This window comes from Mus caroli, chromosome 7, assembly GCF_900094665.2.
Source record: "Mus caroli chromosome 7, CAROLI_EIJ_v1.1, whole genome shotgun sequence".
NCBI lineage: Eukaryota > Metazoa > Chordata > Mammalia > Rodentia > Muridae > Mus > Mus caroli.
In genome coordinates this window covers 63,997,014-64,014,160 of record NC_034576.1, presented here as the reverse complement: position 1 = coordinate 64,014,160, position 17,147 = coordinate 63,997,014, and the positions used below count along the sequence as shown (strand labels likewise).

The 17,147-nt window shown below is 37.9% G+C and overlaps 1 long non-coding RNA gene and 1 pseudogene across 2 annotated transcripts in view; both read left to right on the top strand.

Annotated features, from left to right (window-relative positions):
• LOC115031564 overlaps positions 1–9,180 on the top strand; it is a 37,292-nt gene extending 28,112 nt beyond the window's left edge. For both annotated transcript variants that reach the window (XR_003837240.1, XR_003837239.1), the window contains one exon: positions 9,081–9,180. This is a non-coding gene — a long non-coding RNA (uncharacterized LOC115031564). The remainder of the gene's footprint in view (positions 1–9,080) is intronic.
• A 2,997-nt stretch (positions 9,181–12,177) lies between these two features.
• On the top strand, positions 12,178–13,569 carry LOC110299153 (annotated as a pseudogene).
• Positions 13,570–17,147: the final 3,578 nt, after the last annotated feature.

Genomic DNA, 17,147 nt, shown 5'->3' with positions numbered 1-17,147 from the left:
ACACACTCTTACACATATACACAAACTCACACATACACACATACATACATACAAACACACACACACTTATAATTTTTAAGGTTTTCATTGTATTATGTTTCCCTACTACCTGTCCAGCGCCCCTTTATTGCTCCCTTATTTTTAGCTAACCCTACTTTATTCCTTTCCACAATACACTCTCCTCACCCTTGCTGTTTCTCCGTTTGCTCGTCCACAGTCTCCTTCTTCTCTCATTCCTCACTTGATTCCAACACCATTCCCAGTCTGTTTTGTCTAGTCTCTTACTTATGTCAAAGTATGCTTTATAAAACTTGTATATTATCCAATATTTAAGAAAACAAAAGCCTATTATTTACTTTACCTAGTGACTACCCTGAACAAAGCATCTGGAACAATGTCAGATGGAATTGGCAACAATGTGTGTCAGATGAATTTTAAAATGCCAGATATAAAGATGGATTTATTATATGTATATTTTAGTTTTTCATTAATGTTTTTGGTATTTCTTGTTTGGAATTATATTTTAAAATCACAAAACTGGGTAGGGATTTTCAAAAATTTTGCTTTCTTTTACTAAACATTGAAATAATCATGTAGTCTTTTACCGTTACTCTATTTATGTAGTACTTTAGATATTTTAGCTCTTTGTGTATATTAAGCTATCTATCCCTACATATTTAAGTCACATTTACAATATAATAGTATAAAAATGTCTATCTAATGGATGGTTTGCATTATATTTGTTAGTATATAATTTCATTTTATATTAAAATGTCATGTTTTCATACAATATATTTTAATTACCATCTTTCTACTTTTCTAACTACTCCCAGATATTCCTATTCCCCTAACAATAAAATTTTATCCACCCTTAGTGTGTACATGGTAGATATTTCTGTGTCTCTCTCATCCCCAACAATTTAAAAAAACAAAAAAATTTACCAAATTAATAATTCCACAAAGCAAAAAATTACAAAAATAAAATTAATAAAATTTCCACAAAAGACAATTAAACAAAAATGGATCTGATTTGGATGTAGTTGATATAACCAGCAGTATTCCATTATTAAAAAAAAATGAGTTTTGCTTTTCTACACAGCAGGTATAAATTACAAATAGTGTCTTGGTTAAGGATGATATTTTGTGTCTAGTTTTCCTTCTTAGTACTAGTGTTATTGTCTTTTTTTAACCTGTGCTGGCTCTGTGTGTGCTGCTATAGTCGCTTGACAGTTTGATTAATACATTCTAAAGAGGTCCTAGTACTCCGAGGATCGTGGATATAGGTGGTCTCATATTCATGTACTTATAGAGGCCTTAAATAAACAGTTGTTATTAAAATGTGAGAAAGTATGTGAAGTTAGAAGGAAAAGTGATACTATTTTTAAAGGGATAGATATTCAAGGATAGGGAACTTGATATATTTTTTCAAACACAAACTATTCAAATAATGATATTATATGAATGATTTTATCAAGACAGATTATTACTAATATGTAATATCATAAGTTTTCACAAGGATGCACACTGTGTACAACATGAAACTGTATAGAACTGAAAAGAATTGTTGAGAATGTGTTGAGAATTATCCTCTAAATTAAATGTCTTATCATATTTCTTTATCATTTTATCACTTAAGGACATTCTGGGTTAATTGGATATATTTCTGACAAAGTGAATTGACCCACCATTTCTTTTTAGACTCCAAGAAACATTTTGGAGGATATTATAATAGAGATAAATACGTTATATACAGGTATGGTTAATTCTAATAATCAATTTATGGAAATTTATGGAAATTGGTACAACCATGTCATGAGTAATCAAAAGTAAGTTTCCACTTCAGTACACAGAGCTACAATCAGAAAATTTAGATAGAAATTGAAGCATTCAAATAGATATACAGGATCTACACACCTTCAAACTCCAGAGACATGATCACTAATCAGGCACTAATGACTGTTTGTATTTTACTGTTCCTTGAAAAGAGAGCTCAGGATAAATAGCAATTATTTCCTTCCACAATCCATTTGCTCAGGATGAGAGAGTGATAGATGAATCAGCAGTTCAGATTGTGATGACCAAGTTTTTGCTACCTCTTCCTATTTGAGAGTACTTTTCTGACTTGATAACAATCCATTCATTTTTGGATTCAAAAATTCTACCAATCAAATATAATGAAAGCCAATAAAATTGTCTCTAGTGAGAGTTTTAACCAGCCAAGTTCCTGGGTGTAGTTGAGGTCTCAACTGGTTCAGTTTATAACCAAAACTTGCCTCTGAGTTGCTCAAAAGAAGAAAGATTACAGAAATCTACAGGAGACAAAGAAAATAGGAAGTAGAAATAAGTTGTTTGATTCACAGGATTACAGTTCTGCATTAAAATTTCCTGTCTCCTATGCAAGAAATGTGTATGTTTCTCTGAAGCTATTGGTTCTACTTTAAGATATGGCAGGTTTTGTGTGTGTGTGTGTGTGTGTGTGTGTGTGTGTGAGCATTGGAGTCTTGCATCATGTTCAATGGGCATGATTCAATTTCAGAATAAATTTGTGAACATTGTTACATTCACTTGGGGATACCATTGTGAAGAACTGATAACGCTTTTAGCCCCTCGAGGCACACCAGTGGCCAGACATGGTCTCTGATGAACCCCAACCACCAGGTTGCCTACAGACAACACTAAAACTGCACTAAGAGATGGATACACCTCCATGCCCTACTGAGAAAAAAGAACAAGCTCTGAATTTGAAGCGCTGGAAATTTCCAGAGAGCTCTGCCCCCAACAAACCTGATATAAATCCTATATACTATTCTATTCAGTTCTCTGCTTTCTCTGGACTGGGCATTAGGAGCAATTTCCACCTCTATTATTTATTACTAATAAACGAAAAAGAATAATTATAAACTGCCTGGGGCATACATGTGTCTTGCCTCTATACCTGAGGACCTCTAATTTCAATGTTCTACCTACTGAACACTATATACCCTAACAGCCAGACCCCGCCACAGCACTACAGAGTCTTAGCTCTGAACTTGAAAACCCATAATCCCCGTACTGAAAAATCTCCAAAAAGTTCTGCCCCCAAATACCTTATGATGCCATCGACTGAACTCAGTCTGCTCATAACCCGCAGGAGAATCAGTGTATTCAGGTGGACAGGGGTCAGTGGTGTGAAAAACAGGTGTGAACACAAGAGAGCATTGACCTGAATGTAATATCTCAAAGAGAGCATCAGAGTTATAAATAACCTTTACACAAAACAGAAGAATGCATACATAAAAGCTAACAGGAACCAACTTGGATTAAAATCTGGCTGTAGGAGGGTACTCCCCTATCTAGCCTACCCTCATATCATATCCCAACAAATTATTTCCTGAGAGAATAAAGTGTCTTCAAGATTAGGAGCATTTTTCCTCACTGAGATAAGTCAAGTCAGTTCTCTGCTACATCATATGTGCTGGGGGCCAGTGATAAGCCCTTGTATGCTCTTTTCTTGGTGACCTAATCTTTGTGAGCTCTGAGGGTCTGGCTTAGTAGGTACTTTTGTTCTTCTTATGGGTTTGAATCCCCTTCAGATCTTTGGATCTTTCCCCCAACTCTTCTATAGGTTTTCTCTAAGTATATGTATCTGTCTCAGTCAGCTGCTGGTAGAGCCTCTCATAGGACAGCCATGCTAGGCTTCTGTCTACAAGGACAACATGGCATCATTAATAGTGCCATTGTTTGTAGTCAGGCACCAAACTCTAACATTTCTTTTTCATAGCCTTGTAAATGAGTTACATCTTAGCTTTCTTCTGTGATTTTACCTGAAATGAAAGACAGAGTGTATCCATTGAATATTATAGAGACTTATGCTTAAAAGGTTACCATAAAGCTCAAGCAAAGAGTTAGTAATTATACCATGCCTCTTTTCCTTATTCAATTTCATGTATTAATAGGAAATTGGATTTCCACAGAAACATGGAACATGCTAGATGCCTGTGGCAACCAACATTGTGGTTCTATCTGTCTGTCTGTCTGTCTGTCTGTCTGTCTGTCTATCTGTCTGCCTATCTATCTATCTATCTATCTATCTATCTATCTATCTATCTATCTACCTACCTACCTATGTACCTACCCATCTGTCAATCTTTTTAGCAATTGTCTATTTGTTTCTTTCAAATGAAATGAGTGTAACCTATTCTGATCATAAGTACATCAGTATATAATCATTGACTGATTATTGGCATCCTAGAAAAAGTGTTGCAGACCCCAAGAAATATCTATCTCTCTCCAACATTCATCCACTGCAAAATCTCAAAGTATATAATAGATACTCAAGTTACCTAGCATTTCTGTGCTCAATTTTTCATCTCACTAGATTTTGTATAGGTTTTATGCTGGACACCAGCTTCAAGAGTTGATAGTGCCTGAGAAGGACAGATGTAGCAGGTGGCATGAAGATAAATTGTATTGGATATTCTATGAGCCACTGAGGATACTTTGTCTGTTTCTGCACTCAAAAGAGGAAACAAAGTTTCTAAAGGGCCACTTACTTAAGTTATATTTCCTAGAACAGCAACTACATCATTTCTAATTTGTTCTTGTCTCCTACTCAGATTTTAGGACAATAAGATATGAATATCTAAGTGAAGCCATATGAGACTAAGATGTTTGGGAGATGGAAAATGTTAAAATATTTCAGAAAACTAGCTAGTAGAAGTGATAAAATTTGCAGATGGATTAATACTAAATATATATATTTACAATCCATTCAAGGTTGGTAAATTCTGGCAATAAAAGGCAACAACTTGTGTAAGTCGGGACAGCTAATTTTGGATGGTTATAAACAAGATTGTTGGGGCATGACTGCATTTAGGGGATGTATTTGTTCAGAATCAGAAGGCTACAAGAAACTTTTCCTTGTGCTCCCATCAAGGCATCAGAAAGAGTGGCAAGAATCTGTTCCCTTAAAGATTTAACACCACATGGATGATACTCATTTAGGAACCTGTGCTGGGGACCACAGACGGAATTAAATGTAACAAATAGAAAGGAAGTAAATGGAGCAGGAGAAGGAGCAGGAACAGGGTTTGTGTGGCTTGAGTGTCTAGCAAATGACAGTTATAACCTTGCAGATTCCCCTCTAAACATGTGCCACCTCTCTCCTATAGCCTCCCTTCTTCCTGATTGTATATACAAGGAAGCTTCTGGCATTAGTAAAGATACTAGGAAGAAAATGTTAAAATTATCCAAGCAGGTGTCCCATTGAAGAAAGTTTGATTATATGTCTGAAGACTTGTATCCTCGTTGCAGCACTAAAATACTGAGTATTAGGGGAAAATGATTTTACTTCAACTGAAGGAGACAACAGTTTTCTTAATTTTGTGACTATGGAACCAAGCCTGCTATATCATGGAAATATTTAGAGTAGTCCCAAGTTGGGTCCTACAGATGCCATGCCAATTACAACTAACCCAAGGAAAGATCGACCTTGGTGGTTAGTTCATTGTAAATGGTAGCATCTCACTGGTTCTTATACATATATTTATTTTCTAACAACTGCAGACACTCCATTGTTTGCAAAATCTAAGTGCCATTGAAAATGCTTTCTTTATGTTAGCTGATTGGTTTTCTTCTTTGTTTTACAATTATTCTGACATCAACAATTTAAGCATTCCTCTAACAATAAAATCTAGATATGTGTGATGAATTATTGGCACCTTTGTATTTGCTTGATTACATTTTATGAATTTGATAAAATTGAGTAAAGGGGAACATTTACTCCCATAAGCACATTCCCCTCCATGCATTCCTCCCTTTGCCTCTCCCCAAAATTCCCTGTCAAAAAGATCCACTCCTCTTCCTTTTCTCTTTAGAGAAAAAAAATAAACTAAATCAAACCTAGAAGAACAAGTTACAATGATATAAGGGCACAATCCCTCATATTATGTCTGGAAAAAGTAATCCAATAGGCAAAGAAAAAGCATCTCAAAAACAGGATGAGCCAGAGGGACCCAAAAGAAAGGGGAAGAATACATAGTAGATCAAGTGTGGACAAGGATACTATGAGAATACAACCCATAGAACCTACTTAACAGGGCTAATAGAGGCTCACAAAGACTGAAGATACTACAACACATACTGTATGGGTCTGAATTAGGTCCCCTGAATTAACATTATGAGTGTCTAGCTTTGTGTTCTTATTGGACTCCCAACTGAGAAAATGAAGCAATGTCTCAGAGTCTTTAGGCATCAAAATATTTTTTTAATGATGGTCCCTACACTGGAAAGACAGGTTTAAAAATTAAGGTTATTGGAACTGGATAAAATAGGCATTTGCAGAACTTCCAAAATAAACAAAAGTGTAGGTGTTCAAGGGTAGGAACAACCATTCAGTCTAGCACGGTCAGAAGAACCAGAAGAGGTAAAACACGGAGTCTCTATATTCATCCTGCTATTTTCAGAACACTTGGCATTATTTCTTTATAAATTCTGGACTCCTACATTTGAGAGTATGGGTTTTATCAAAGTCCCCTGTGGGGCCTTGAAAGGCAGCCTGTTTTGGTTGAACAAGGCTTGCTTCATAGACCTAGGAGAACACTCTACAAGGGATGGAATAGTGAGCCATATTTCCAGAGACAGATGCCTGAAATTACAGAGCCCCCAACTATCAACCATGCAGACAAAACCCCAATCTCCTGACATTCTCGCTAAACTCCATCTCCACAGTTACCTGAAAATAGCCAGGTATGCTCCTCCCCAAAGTACCTTGCAATAGCAAGGTAGACCATCCCAATATAAAAGGAGCTGCTTGGCCACTCCTTGCTCTCTTTAATCTCTCACCTTTCTAACTCTTATCTCTAGCCCTCCTTCCCTCTCTCCCACCCCCTCTCTCCATGTGGCCATGGCCAGCCTCTCTCTTTCTTTTACCTTCTCTCTTTCTCTCTGCCTTTCTACAATAAAGCTCTAAATCCATAGAACATCTCTGCTCATCAAGGCCGGCTGTACTTGCATGATGGGATAGTCTTTCCCCTAAAGAGCCTTGTCTAACTAACTGCTGGAAGGCATTCCTGTGCTCCATCCATGGACCGGACCAAGGACTCTTTTCCACGAGGCAACCATGCAGCACTCTCTCTCTCTCTCTCTCTCTCTCTCTCTCTCTCTCCCCTCTCCTCCCTTCAGCTTTGGAAATACTGAGCTGCCCACTGTGGGGTCAGTTCTTCTGTGTTGTCCAGTTTCATCTGGGATGCCCAATACCAAGAACCTGTTATCTATGGTCTTCATGAGGCCCAGAGACCTTGGACTTCCCCTTCTCTACCCTCAGTGGGATGGGGTTCTGTGGTTTCCCACAACCAGATACCCACCTGGGGCCATGTGGAAAGAGTGCAGCAGTCCTCCTGCATCTGCCTTCCCAGAGCACCGGAACTCTGGTGTGACACTGATTTTCACTAACTCCATTTATTCCCCCATGCCCATTGTCCAACAGTTCCTTCTACTCTATCCTTCACACCACATTTCTACCTTTACCAATCTCCATTACTGCACAACTCTTCTGGTCTAAATAGTTAGGATTTCTACAAAGGTAAGAAATTACCGTCTTCTTACTGGTGAACAGAGTTATTGCAAATGTCTTCATGTCATATCATGGATCACTCTACCCCGATGACACTTAGAAATCTTATCGCTTTCATGCACAATTAAATACTACTTTCCAGTGTGACTTACTGCTTTCCTTATTAAAGTTTCACAATCTCTGTCATTGTTTTCTCTGCAGATTCATTTCAATCTAATCTTGTACACTCAGACTCATGATTGTGCAGTAAAATATAAAGGGGGATATGGGTATTGATGCATAATTTATTATTAAGCTGGACAGTCATGAGCAAATAGCAGAGACCCAAATACATGAGAACCATGCATTTTTATAACTTGCTGACCATGTCTGAACGAAATAGTGAGCTGCCTATAACTAGTTTCTGTTCACTGGTTCTATTATTTGTGCTGAGACAAAGGTGTGAATCTCTAAGAGGTAACACGTATTTCCCAGAAATAATTCCATCATCTTCATGTAAGTGTAAAACAATTAAAACCAAATTCAAATCTGAGATACATGACCAAACTTGACTGTCAGCTTTGGCTGACAATTCTAATTTTTCCTCTAATATTTCTGCAAAATGCTATCTACTGCAGTGATATTTTCTATGCAGTACAACTGACATTTTGTGGAGTTTAGCTGTGGCAGCATGTGAAATATCATCCTAGCTTAGCTTAATAACTATATCTATATACACAAAGAAAAGTAAACTGACTCAAGATACACATATTTGAATATTCATCTGTCCCTGCCTACCTCTTATTGACAACTTCTTTCTAAATTCTACACCTCAATGCGGTGTACCATTCCATAAAATATTGTAATGTGTGTGTGTGTGTGTGTGTGTGTGTGTGTGTGTGTATGAATTCTATCATTTCTGTTGGGAAATGACTCTCTTATATAGCATTTGGGTTGAAGCTATCATGCTCTAATAAGTAGCCCCTCACATATGATTTGCAAATGTGTCAAGTAAGCTATTTTTTTAGTAGCAAATATTGGTAGGTATTCTATAATTCTTTGATCTAGTTAAGTTATGGGGGAATTTTAGACTATTTACATCTGTCACTAATGAAAAATATTAGAAGCTTTAGTAGGTGGGAGGTTATAATACAACTGAGAACTAGTTTGAGAAGAGAAGTGATGCATTCTTTGAGATAGAAAATCCTATGGGCAATTGAAGCAAAATTGAATATGGGAATGGATTTTACTGAGGAAATTTTCCCATACTTGTTTTTCTCTATTCTATTTAGGTGTGAACAGTGGTTGGGAGCAAGGTAATTTTAATTGTCATTGATATGCCTCTTATTTGAGGCAACAGGTGTAGGGCATATATATAGGTAAATCACAGAACAGCAATCAATTTCCATATGGTATTCGTTGGCATTCCTCATTTATGGGCACATGGTTAGCTTATGCACTAGATGTAACACATCAGGGAAAATATATCGTTGAATATCTAGAAAGGTAAAGTATCTCCTTCTCTGTATAATGATAGTTCTGTTTGTAGGCAAGGAGACCACCCTGAAAGAGACTGCTGGAATGAATTTGGAATTGAGTGAGAAAATGATGCTAGGCTTTCACCTTTGGCATTAACCTCTAACATATTTGGTAAGTTGGATAAAAAGAATAGACATTGAGCTGCTGGTCCTTTCTAGTTACTGTTGTTTATTTTGTTTGTTTAAATTCTAAGTGGACCTTGGGAAAAAAATCAAGAGAAGCCGCTTATGTCCTTAGTTTACATAGAACAGTGGGAATCAGGAAGTTACTATGTCGATGTAAGCTGCTGTTATGATCAGGTATCAGATGCAAAACGTATTAGACAAATTAACCTCTAAATATCTAGAAAAAATTATCTTCAACCAAGACATAAAACATCTTTAAAAGACTAACTTTCTGATTTTTGGAACTGGGACAGAAATGACCTTTCTGAAAAATTTATAATCAAAGAAACTGAGCAATACAACACCAATAGTCACCCTGTGACCAACATTGTATAACCATAAGCAGTAAAAATGGAATCTTCCCCTGATGTACTGTTAAATAACAGCAATTAGAAGTACTTTGGCATAACCAAAAAATTTAGACATGGATGTCAATCTTGATGAACAATAGTGATGTAATTATAATCTAGGGAACCAGCATGAAACCTATGTCTCTTGTGTTGACTTCTGTAGACTAGATTAAGATTTAATGGCTTTGCTGAGACTACTTAAAGAACAGTATATTTATACACTTGGAAATACATTAGTATATCTCTATCTTGAAAATGCAATATGGTGATTATAAGTAAAATATAAGCAGAGGAAAAGGTTTATCTTGTAAACTAGGAGCCAACTGTAAAAAAGATTTGTGTTGAATCTGAGTTTATAAGTAAAAATTTTGAAAGTCAACCTCTGTGCTTTTGATACAGTTTGAAAATTTAAAGCCTGACTAAATTTTAATAGAAGGCATCCATTATGAAACATTATATATATATATATTAAAACATGTTTTTCATAATATGGAAAATTGTCCAATGATATATGTTCACAATGTTGCCTTTTTTTCAACATGAACTGCCTATTAACTTCAACCTTTGCCATTACATTAAACTGGACAGATGTACCAAAGTTTTATGATTTCAACAACTAGCACCTGTATAACAAATAGGTTGCTCCGTCACAAAGAAAGACATAAAGTTATTCCTACAATAGCAAGTGCAAATTTTCAAAGGAACACTAGTATTGACCTTAACAGGCACTACAGGTAGCCATTTGAAAGGACATTCTCTACACTAGGATAATGATTTCACACATCTTGACAAGCAAAACTGTCCAGACTACTCATTAAGTTGTGTAACTGGAAGATGCCTAAGACACAAAAGTTATATAAAGAACAAACAAGCAGCAGGAGTTACATTCATTACCTTAACTACTGATAGGGTAATGAGGTAGGGAAAGCCCTAAGAGACGGAAGTGTAATGACTCAGGGTTTTACACATCTAATTAAATGAGTGCCTCATACTCATCCCATTTTATTCAATTTTAATAGATTAAAAAATTGATGCTAACAGATTGAATTTACATATTCTCAAGTATACTAGGCTTATATTTAATGTTAAAGTCTCATTAGCTGTGATATTTTGGAAGCACGATTGGAATGGTGATGAATTTCACAATAATTCACCAAATTTATCATCGTTGCAGTTCTACTATTAACTGTAGAATAGTTGGTTAGGCTTTTGCCTCATGTTTCTGTGCTTGCAGAATCCAATCAGGTACCTGAAAAAATATCTTATACCTGATAATAAGATTCTAATTGGTTCTATTTATCTGATTATGTTCACAAGTGTGTGGAGGGACATGTATGCTAGGGTCAGAGGACAAACATTGTGGCCTTCTCTATCATACTTGCCCTCACACCATGGATGTTGCAGTGCAGCTCTAGCTTGTGATCTCCAAACAAGCTCCAGTGATTACAATTTCTTCTCTTTGCCAAAACTGCTAGTTACATGCATGTACAGCAACATTTGGCTTTGTACATGACTTTTGGAGATCAAATCCCAAGTCTATGCTTTTTCAGAATGTGTTCTTACTCACAATTGAAAATAGTCTTCTTGAGACCTGAGAACTGATCTGACTGTAGTGCAGGTATGGAAAGATGCTCACAAACCACCTTTCTGCACCTCTACAGCACTGTATGGGTGCATAGAAGACACATAGAGCCCCACTTGCCCCATGCAAATCAGGACAGGTTGGGGAAGATGTCCACAATCTCACCAGCAGCCATGCAGCACAGACAAAAAAGGTCACCTAGAGCCCTGTCAGATGTGTTCCCTACCTATAGTGGAAACCACTACACTGTGCAAAAGTTTGCTAGACAGATGGGAAAAATGGAATGGTTTGAGGAATTTTGAGAGAGGTAGAAATGGATATGCCAGGGTGGAGAGGAATACCTTGTTTTGGGTAGCCAGCCTCTCCACCTGCCAAAGCTGCCTGTGAAATCTATGCCTGGGTTTGTGGCTATACAGTATCAGGGGGCAGTGTCAATATTTATGGCTAATACTACCATTGAAAAACATGTGGATTTTAGTGTTCTTGGCAGCACTAGAAACACATGAATTCTAGGTGCTGTGTGGAACTGGCCCTACCCCCACATGGGTTCCTCCTAAACTGGTGCTCATGAAATAAGGCCCCACCTCTCACATGCTGCAGCACTACAGATACTGAACTTTCTATCTTGTCAGGCCATCACAGTGAAGCTGGCCTGTTAGTGGGGGCACATTGGGAAACATGAATGTGGGATGGCTGACCTCGCTTTGTCTGCTATGGGGTGGTTCTGGCAAGGAGGAAACGTCCCTCTTGCCAATTCACTTGCTACTTTCACAGTTAGGAAAGGTGGACTGAGAATCACGAGAATGGGAGGGCAGACTCTGCCTCTCACAGGCTACAGCATTTGGGAGAGTATGTCCTGGACCTTGACTTGTCAGGGCAGCAGAGTGTAGCTTGTTCTTAAGTCATGGGTGTAGTGGAGCCAGCCCTGGCCAATGGCACGAAAGCTATATTTATAAAATAAATAAATAAATAAAAATGAAAAGAGAGGTTTTCCTTTTCTCTCTGAGCAAGATGGCTGGGGGTGAGTTTGGAGTGACTCTTGGGAAGCCACATCTTTCCTGACATGATCTTGCCCCATTAGTTGCTATCAAGTTGACACCACTTTCACATGAAGTTATCAGCAGACAAGATACAATTAATATTGGTACAATTGGTCATGTAGCTCATGGGAAGTCCATTGTGTTAAAGGCTATTTCTGGAGTTCACATTATCAGATCCAAAAATAAGCTAGAAATAAATTTTACTATCAAGCTTGAATATGTTAATGCTAAGATTTATAAACTTGATTGTCCAAGTTGTCCTAGACCGGAATGTTAGAGATCATGTGGAATCAGTACACCAGGAGAGTTTTCTACAGATATTTTAGTGACCAAAGGGAACTTCAAATTAGTCAGGAATATTTACTTTGTTGACTCTCCTGACCGTGATCTCTTGAGGGCTAAGATGGTGCAGCAGTGATGGATGCAGCTCTTCTGTTTATAGCTGATAATGAATCATGCCCTTATTCCCAGACTCCCAAACACTTGGCTGCCATAGAAATCATGAAATGCAAACATATTTTGATCTTACAGAACAAAATTGAGTGGTGAAAAAATGTCAGGCTAAGAAACAATATGAGCATTTGTGCAAGAACTTGCAGCAGGAGGGACACCGATTGTTCTGATTTCTGCTCAGCTGAGGTACAATATTGAAGTTGTCTATGAGTACATATTGAAGAAAATACCAGTTGCTCCAAGAGACTTTACTTCAGAGCCCCATCTCATTGTTATCAGGCCATTTGATGTCAATGAATCTGGCTGTGAAGTCTATGACCTTAAGGGAGGTAAAGCTTGTGGTAGTATTCTGAAAGAAAGTTAAAGGTAGGGCAGGAGATAGAATTCAGACTAAGTATTATCTCCAAATATAGTGAAAGAAAACTCATGTGTAAACCAAAATTTTCCAAAATTATGTCACTTTTTGTGGAACATAATGAAATTCAGTATGCTCCAATGGTCTCATTGGAGTTGGAACAAAGAGAGACACCACATTATGCTGAGCTGATAGAATGGCAGTACAGGTACTTGGTGTAGTTTGATCTTTACGTAAAATAGTCACTGAACTGGAAATTTTTTTATTTCCTGCTTAGATGTCTTCTGGGTGTATGTACTGAAGGAGAAGCTTTCTAAGAATGAAGCACATATGATAAACATAGGATCCCTGTAAACAAGAGGAAGTATTAGTTGATTTGTGAAAAATTGTTTTGGGCAACTGATTTGGACAAAATTGTTTTAACCAATCCTGTGTGCACAAAAGTAGGAAAAAAACTCTTCTGTGCTTATCAGAAGAGTTGAGAAACACTAGGCTTTAATTTCTTGGGGTCAGATAAGAAGAGTGACCATTAAGCCAACTGTAAATGATAACTGACAACTTCAAGTTAAATCATGTCTTGGGATGAAGTTGGAATTTCTTTTTAATAGCCTACGGGTATATTTTCAAAGCAACACTAGAAAGAATTAATTTTATAGCTCATTACCTTACTAGAAGCTACAAGTTTATTGTTATATCTTGGCAATGAAAATGTGATCTCTAACCGCTACTGTTTTTTTTTTTTTTTCTTTTTATTGATTCCTTGTTTCACATCATGTAACCAAACCCTACTCATCCCCTCATATACGACCTTTGCCTTGCAATCTCCCCCAAAATAAATAGCACACAACCAACAACAAAACAAAGAATAAGTCACATGCCATCATGGAAGATGTAGCTTCTGTGACAACACCAATTTTGGATCCTCATCAGGACTCCCTCCAGTTATTCTGTTGTTGTGCCTTGTCTTGGAGATCCTGTAGCTTTGGAACAGCTGGATGGCCCTTTCAGGATCCCAACCATTCAAAGATGACATAGATTTTAGAGTGAGTCAATTCAGAGCCCTGGATCTGGGCCATGTTGGCAGCTGAGCTGGTCAGCTAGGGCTGATTCTTCCAAGTGCTGCAGTTTTGAGGAGCTGGACCAACTCTCTGAGTGTACCTCCACCATCAGAGATAGCTTCGCTGTATTTCCCAAGTGAGGTATTGGGAATTCTCATGCTCTTAAGGCCAGCTCTCCCTAGAGAAACTGGCAATGGGGGAGGACATCCCATCCACACCATTTCATAACAGAGGAGTGTCAGGGCCAGCTGACACTCCAGAGTGCTGGATCCAATGAGGGATGGTGCCAGTCCTGCATAGCCTCAGATGCTCAGTGTTCCCTAGTGGTAATAATGAGCTATGGACACTCACCCACTATTGTGGTGTCACAGACTCAAACATGGCCCCAGTAGCATGGATGCCCAGTCATAACAGGCTACTTCTCTCCACTCTTGAGCCTTCAATTCCTTTTTTTTCTCTCTCATCTCTCATGGTGACAAGCAGGAATCTATGGTCATGCACTGGAGGGCAGGTCCGTGATTGGCATGGAGGTCTACAAGACCTTGTGTTCGTTCCTCTTCCCATAATGTGCTGCCTTGATTTAATTTGATTTTTATGAGTCCTAGGCATAAGACAAGTTTTGGCCATCAAGGTAGAATGACCAAAGGGCTGCCATCTGCTCTGTTCCTGATAGAGAACAATACCAACAACAAGGTGTCTTTGTATATCCTACTTCTAATATGTGATATATATATATATATATATATATATATATATATATATATATATATATATATATATTGGATCAAATCTACATTTTAGTCAAAGTTAAGCATTCCAAAAATAATGTCTCATTTATCAATAAATGAAAGTTTGAAGTGAAACTTCACTGCAATTTGCCTTTGGTGTAGCATATGTATCATGAACCTGAATAAAATAAAAATGATGCCTTCTCATGATTCATCTGTGAGTAGCTCCTTCGTAATGGGCAATTAGTAAAAGCTAAAGACCTATCCCTTTATTTGTCCTTATATTTGGGGTTCTGTTGTCTGAAAATGGAAGGAAGATGACCAACAGGCTCAAATGAGCATCACTCTTAGATACTGTATGCTCATTCCCTTAACACAGGTAGATATTTCTTATTTTTTTCCTGGATGTGACCTTAGGAATCTAGTGCCAGAATTCTCACCCTCTTCAAGTGCCCTGAGAAAATGTGTTTATTATTTATGCCTAATATCTCATATTATTTATGCCTAATTGGCAAGGATCTGTCCAGGTTGCATCTTTGAGATCTTTGTTTTAGTAAGCTATGAATAGAACTGTCTCTTGCCCCTTGCATGATGAATAAACACTCTACCATTGACTCCACTGCCCCTATCTTTAGTACATTTCCTTAGTTGGTAGACTTGTGGTGGAAATTTTGCTATTGGTAATCTTTGAGCCTTGAAAGAGGCAGAAATTGTTCAAAAGCAGTATGTTCTTTGATTTCTAAATCTATTCCCCAGGTGCATGCAAGTTTCTTGTGCTGTGCTTTTAAATTAATAATGTTTTTGCTTAATTCAAAATTATTTTACAACAATGATTTACAACTCTGGATAACATAAGAATTATGGGTGAGGGGGAAGCGCACAGGGATGGAGTCCAGGCTTTGATAGTTTTTAATCTTGCCAGAGTTAAGAAAAGTGAGTTTGGAAACATGCATCCTGTCTATGATGTGTGTGTCACTAGGAAGGTTATACTTGCCAGTTATGGGTAGATCACAGCTCTTCACCATCAAGTGCATTCAGGATTGTTCTTGGGGGTTTGCTTGAAGCTGAAATAGAACTGAAATGCAGTTGGTAGACTAGCCAAACATCTGCTTGCTCTCACTTTGTTTTGGAAGAACCCTGGTAGTTTGTCAGCTGGTAGAAAGATGGTTTATAAAACCAGGTTCTCACAGAGGTTAGACCTATCTGTGGCTGGACAGTCTTGGATACTGTCAAGCAAACATCAGAGGCTTGGCCTAGTATAGTTATGATTACCTAGTTGGGGTTTTTCCTGATGCAAGAAATTATTCACTGTTCAAGGCACATGGTTATTGGCTATCCATTTAGTCTTCACAGAGGCTGACTGCCTTACACTGCTGGGTGGTCACAACTGCTAACCATGCGAACATATTACCTCAGTTTTCTCCCTGGCTGTAATCACTGTGTGCTCAGTGTTTTATCATAGGTACCAGGGACAGGCTTCTCAATGCAGTATGATATGCCGTAGCCTTTGGTGCCTCTAGTATATGTGACCAGGTGTCATCCTGCATGTAAATCTCCGAGCTGAGTCTGACTCTCACAGCCCATGCTGTTATCTGTGGCACAAGTGGGTATGAGTATGTCCTGCATGCACTAACTGTGCAGAACATGGCATGGTGACTAGAAAGTAACACTCCTTTTGAAGTATCCCAAGGACTGGATAAGTTAGAACCTGTCTGCCACTATCTGATGACTTGCATTGTGGTTTTGTGCAAGCCACCTAAGTTAACTTTGGTTCACCATGGACTCCTGGTCTGGACTAGTAAAACATGGTGAATGGAATGACTTTGATCACTATTCCATTTATTGTCTTTACATAAGGTTGAGGGAAAGGGAAGGTTTGGTTGTTTGTCTTTTAATTTTTTTTTTTAATTCCCCCACCTCACCCCTGTTGCTTTCGTGGCTTCTACCACCCTTAATGGTGACTGACTCCTGGGCCTGCCACCTTGGACTTCCCTTAGGAAATATGCATCTGAAATAATGACATCACTGAGTTTTGGGTTTTTGTTTGCTTTTCTCTTGATTTACATACAAATAGGATTTAGTGCCACGATTTCTATGCTGTCCTTTTCTGGACACTGCAGCTGCTTTGGAGAGGTTTAGAACTGTGGCTGTGAGTCTTGATTTTTGAGGAAACGTATTGACATTATGTATTTGATTGATTCTGAAAAGTTGTATTGGAGCATGAAGAAAACATTAAATATAACAGGGTTCTGGCTACTGGTTTGCTGTAGATTGCTTTTATCATGTTTAGGTATGGGCCTTGAATTCCTGATCTTTCCAAGACTTTTATCATGAATGGGTGTTGGAT